We start from the raw sequence: 5,664 nt of genomic DNA, 5'->3' as shown, positions 1-5,664 counted from the left end.
CATTCCAGGAACTTGATGGATGACGTGTGAGCTGCTGTATTGTTCTTCCAGCAAATGTCTGGGTAGTTGAAGTCACCCATAAGAACCAGGTTCTGTTGACCCGAAGCTTGCTTAAGTGACCCAAATATTGCTTTGTCGGCCTTATCATCTTGTTTTGGAGGTTGGTAGCAGATGCCTACTGTAAGATCCCCCTTGGAGATGACCTCTCTGATCTCGACCCAGAGGCATTCGATAGGACTTCCACAATTGCCGTAGTTGACTTCTATACATTCAAGGTTCTCTTTTACATAGAGCGCGACTCCTCCACCTCTTCTTCCCTGCCTGTCTTTACAAAACAGCCTATAGCCATCCATCACAATCCTCCAGTCATGTGAGTTGTCCCACCATGTTTCAGTTATTCCTATGATATCATAATTTTCTGACTGGACATGGAGCTCCAGTTCCTCCTGTTTCTTCCCCAGGCTGTGTGCATTGGTATACATACACTTGAGGTGGTTGGTCTTCTGGTTCACATCTTGGGAGGCAGCTAAGGAACATTTGTTGCTGGTCTGGTTGGCCTGGTTTATTCCCCAGTTGGCTGCAGTGGCGTGAGCATTGTGCCACTTTGGACCCCATCCCTCAAGTCCTTCAGTTTAAAGCCCGCTTCACCAAGTTGACCAGCCTGCTGCCAAAGATTCCCTTGCCTCTTCTAGACAGGTGGATCCCATCCCTCCCTAACAGGTTCTAGTCATCAAAGAATGTCCTGTTGTCATAAAAGTCAAAACCCTCGTGACCGCATCAGTCACGAAGCCAGGAGTTGATTTGCATTATACGTCTATTTCTGGCTGCCCCCTTTCCTCCAACTGGTAGAATGGAGGAAAAGATAACTTGGGCACCAATACTTTTCGCTTGTACCCCCGGGGCTTTGTAGTCTTCCTTGATTCTGCCCAGGTTCCAGCTTGCAATGTCATTCATGCTCACATGAAAGAGTAATTGTGGATAGTAGTCTGTGCTCTTGACAAGTTGTGGCACCCTCTCAACAACATCTTGGACTTTAGCTCCCAGAAGGCAGCATACCTTTCATGACTCCCTGTCAGGCTGGCAGATGGGCACCTTGGTGCCCCTCAGCAGAGAGCCACCCACTATGAGCACTCATCGCTTCCTTTTGTGGTATCCACTGTGTGCTGTTGGTACAGTTTCTCCTTGCAGACCTTGCTCATGGGTGTCTATAGCTGTTAAAGCTTCATATCTGGTTTTGGTTGTGAAGGTGGAGGGTGGAGACTGAAGCAGAGTCCTGCTTTTGTGGGTCACCAGGGTCCAAGGTGCCTCATTCTCAGTGGTGTCCACCACAGGAGCATGGTTCTGGAACCACCTATCTATCTATCTATCTCTGTCTCGACCCCTCTAATACTGCTCAGCCTTTTAACTGTTTACTGCAAATCGGCCACCTGACACAACAGATCATCAACCTGTGCACACCTTTTGCAGGTACTTACCTTTTCTCCAGGAGAAGGGTCTGGGCACTTGTTGCAATCTACCATCTGTACTGGAGTCTCCTTCCTTACCAGTTCTGTCTGGGTGGAAGCATCAGATATCTCAGGGGCTTTCTCAGTAGAAACACAAGTTTTAGCTCTGAGGCAAGTGCCCACCATTATGGCAGAGACCTCTTGAGCTGGTAGGGTGACTACACCCTTCCTGCGCAAACTGCCACACCACCACGCTCTGTTTGCCTGCTCTGGTCACAGCGTTCCTGGTTGCTAGTGCTCCGTAGGCTGCTTTTTATAGGCATGGGGGTGGACGCGGTTGCTCTGGCAATGCCTAGGCCTCGTCAGTGCCTCCGCAAGAGCTGTCGGCTCCTGGCATATCTCTCTGCTGCCCTGGTGTTTCCCTGCCTCAGGAAACCCCCCTGTGCATGGAGATCTGCCGCGGAGCAGCAGATCAGGCGGCCGCTGGAACAGCTCACGTCGGCGACTGACTGTTGTATTGAAGTTCTAGCATGTCCGGCACGGCAGCGCTCAGCGGCGGCGTGACTTCATTCAGGCCACGATAGTCTACTGTCAGTCTCCATTCTCCATTAGACTTTCGCACTGGCCATATGGGACTGTTAAAGGGCGAGCGATTTTTGCTGATCACTCCTTGGCTTTCCAGTTGACGAATCAGCTTATGGATGGGAATCAGGGAGTCTCAGTTGGTGTGGTATTGCCATCAGTGCACTCTTACGGTAGCAATTGACACCTGTTGTTCTTCGACCCTCAACAACCCCACAACAGGAGGGTCCTCCAAAAGACCGGGCAAGGTAGACAGCTGTTTAATTTCCTCCCTCGCCAAAGCAGCTATACCAAAAGGCCACTGATACCCTTTTGGGTCCTTGAACTATCCTCTCCAGAGGCAGTCTATGCCAAGGATGCACGGAGCCTCTGGGCCAGTCACAATGGGGTGCTTTTGCCACTTATTCCCAGTTAGGCTCACTTCAGCTTCAAATACAGTTAACTGTTGGGATCCCCCTGTGTCATGGTTTAGCCCCAGATGGCAGCTAAGCACCACACAGCCGCTCGCTTACCCCTCTCCCCCTGGTGGAATGGGGAGAAGAATTGGAAGAAAAAGGTAAAACTTGTGGGTTGGGATAAGTACAGTTTAGTAGGACAGCAAAGGAAGAGGAAAATAACAGCAACAGTACTTAGAATATACAAAGCGGGTGATACACGATGCAATTTGCTGACCTGAACCGATGCCCAGCCTATCCCCAAGCAATGGTCCCTCCTCCCCGGCCAGTTCCCTTTATATACTGAGCATGATGTCATATGGTATGGAATACCCCTTTGGTTAATTTCGGTCATCTGTTGTTTTGGGTTTGCGTGGCAAGGTTTTGGTAGCGGGGGGGGCTACAGGGATGGCTTCTGCGAGAAGTTGCTAGAAGATTCCCCTAGGTCCGATAGAGCCAATGCCAGCCAGCTCCAAGACGGACCTGCTGCTGGCCAAGGCCAAGCCAATCAGCGATGGTGGTATCCCTTTGGCACTGCAAGTTGTGCACAGTTTGCTGCCAAGGGGTGGGAGTGGTCCTATCTCGTGTAGGATGCTAGTCTTGAAGCCTTAGATTAAGCACATGCAGTCAGTCTCCTCGGGGATTCTGGGCTCTCTGTGTGTGTGTGTGTAAACGGCGAGCGTCTGAGTAGTGACCGTAATGAGTGAGTTCCGCATAGGAGACGCGCAGGTCTTGATGTGCCTCGTGGTAGCTTTATAGAGATTTCACAGCTCTGCTGGGCTAGGCTTTGCTTCTGAGCCCCCAAACTTGGATTATTAAAGCAAAGAGTTACAGCTTTTCTTATTTTTCTTGCAACGAAATCTAGGAACCGGTCATCCTGCAGGCTGTAAAAGCTTCCCAGACCTTGTTTCTGTGGTGAAGCGGGACTGTGATAACAGCATGCTTGCAAGGTTCACGGATGCTGGTGCACCACAAAGTGCTAGGAACTAGAGCGAGCAGCTTAGACTGTGGGGGGAAAAAATGCAGCCGTTGCCTACAGGATGTTAACTTTAAGTTAGTATCCCGTATAATTTATTTTTTTTTTTTTTTATTAAAATGCTGAAGACTAGCAGTTAGGGAAGTCTTCTGCTTTTGAAGGTAGGGTTTATGTGCAATATAGAAGACAGGCTCGTACTATGCACTTGCAGGCTTCCTGTGATTATGCTTTTGCTCAATACTTGAGTTCCCTGTACCATGGAAGATGAATGGCCACTGATCTTCCACTTCACTAAATTCTTTGCTGATTCAGTTAGGCCGTTTGCCTCCTGCCTCTGTGTGGACCGCATCAAATAGGAAAAACTGCTTAGGAAATGATGAACCCAAATTAAAACGTACCGCAGGTCGCTAATCTGAAGTACTGGCCCGTCTCCTTGCCCCCATCGTCTTGCGTGCTGAATCCCGCTTCTGGAAGGGGCTCTGTAAATATGTTGTCATTTCTGTATAGAAAGTATTAATAGCACGGAAGAAAAATCAACGTTTCGGCTTGTGTTTGGGGTGTCTGGTAATCTGCTTCTGTACGAGTTCAGTGGGGCATGTTGATTTACTTAAGCTCTTCCCTTTCTCTGAAGTTTTAACTGTTTGCTCTTCCTCCAGTGCCTTGCGTTCTGTGATCTTTCACCCCAAGCTCCGATGCTTTTCCTAGTCGTGCCTAAGGAGCCAATTATCAGGTTATCTGAAGCAGAAGATTCTGGTGAATCTGTAAGTACTGTGGAAGCTTTCTGTACGCTAAACTGTACCTGTAATTAGTTCCTAGTTTACTAGGCTCTTTCCCATCCCCTCTTTTCCTCTTGACAGGGCACTGTAGGCTAGTTTGGGTTTTCTGGCGCTATAATCTTTTGCCTCTAGCTTGTAATGGAATTGAGCTTTCTGACTAAAAGTAGCGATATAAAACAATGCTCATCCCTGGGTACGTACTTCTGGTGCAAAATGCGGTGTCGCTTTGGAGCGCAGCCTGATGCCAATTGTCGTGCTTTAGAGTGAGAGTAGTAGTACTTCTTCTAATACGGAGAAGAGGGCTTGGGGTTTTTGGCAGGTCAGGGGTGAGGAAGGGCAAAGCTGGTTGAGAGGTGCTGGATGCTTCGCTTTTAGCTGTAAAAGTCAAGTTCAAAGACTTTGTAAACCCACGCAAAATGCAGCCTAAAGTTTATTTCCCACCAGAATTGCTTATGTTGCCTGAAGATATAAATGGGGGCTTTGACCCAGAGACAGACTTAGCTTCCGTGGCTGTTTTGTAGTCCGTTACTGTCTGGCTTGGAAAAAATTGCATAGCGTGCTTTCCCCCCTCCCCCCCCCCCTTATAGCATGCATAATCGGTCTCTGTAGCTTTGCTTGGAAAATGTCAGTGGCAGGCGGACAGCCAGTAATTTGAAGCGCAACGGTTGAATTGCTAGGAATTGGCTAACTGGTTTCTCTGGGTGGTTCTCTGCTCTCATCCCTTCCCTTCCCGCCCTCTCCCCTCTTTGTGTGTGGCTTTTAATTTTATTTATTTATGGTTTTGTACTTCCTTCTCCAGCTTCTTGGGCATTTAATGATTGTTGGCAAGAAGCGTGCTGCTCACCTGGGGGGCCTGACCAATGGATTCCGGATGGTTGTGGATGAAGGGCCCGAGGGTGGGCAGTCTGTCTTATCACGTACATCTACGTATTCTGGGTGGCCGTCGGTTGGGCTGGCCGCCTGACTAAGATTTTGGCACTACAAGAGTTGCTGCACGTGTACAAATCGCCACTGAATGGATTTCATCTGTTGCCCGTCAATCTAGCCGCTGTTGATGTCTAATATTTTGTGACACGTGTCTGTGGAAGGTAATGAAAGCTTTGAGCAGCAGTTGCACAATAAAGATTTAGCATGGGGATATCACCTCTGTCTTGTGTGTCTCACTGAGGGAAATAGTTCTGCAAGATAAAATGGTGTCTCCCCAGAGTGGGATGTATGTGGAACGTTTCAGTCTGTTAACGGTGTTCTATAGATAGATAGTGATTTGCCCGGTCATTTGCAGCGTGACGCTGGAACCGCTTAGCGGTCTCCTGCGTCTTGTAGGAAGCAAACTCTTAGCTTTTTGGAAGTGGTACGCAAGTGTACGTAAAGCCAGCGTAGGCTGCTGCTAAAACTTTAGAAAATACTGTACGTGACGCGACAGGCATGCCATACAAGGGTGGTTTCGGCAG

The 5,664-nt window shown here is 48.7% G+C and overlaps 1 long non-coding RNA gene across 1 annotated transcript; it reads left to right on the top strand.

The window, feature by feature from the left end:
- Nucleotides 1–3,145: 3,145 nt before the first annotated feature.
- LOC142599133 (uncharacterized) lies at nt 3,146–5,356 on the top strand. Its single transcript, XR_012832812.1, has 3 exons — nt 3,146–3,164; nt 4,094–4,198; nt 5,013–5,356. It is a non-coding gene; the product is annotated as an uncharacterized LOC142599133 (long non-coding RNA).
- Nucleotides 5,357–5,664: the final 308 nt, after the last annotated feature.

Source organism: Balearica regulorum, chromosome W, assembly GCF_011004875.1.
Source record: "Balearica regulorum gibbericeps isolate bBalReg1 chromosome W, bBalReg1.pri, whole genome shotgun sequence".
Lineage (NCBI taxonomy): Eukaryota > Metazoa > Chordata > Aves > Gruiformes > Gruidae > Balearica > Balearica regulorum.
This window is presented reverse-complemented; position numbering and strand designations above follow the sequence as displayed.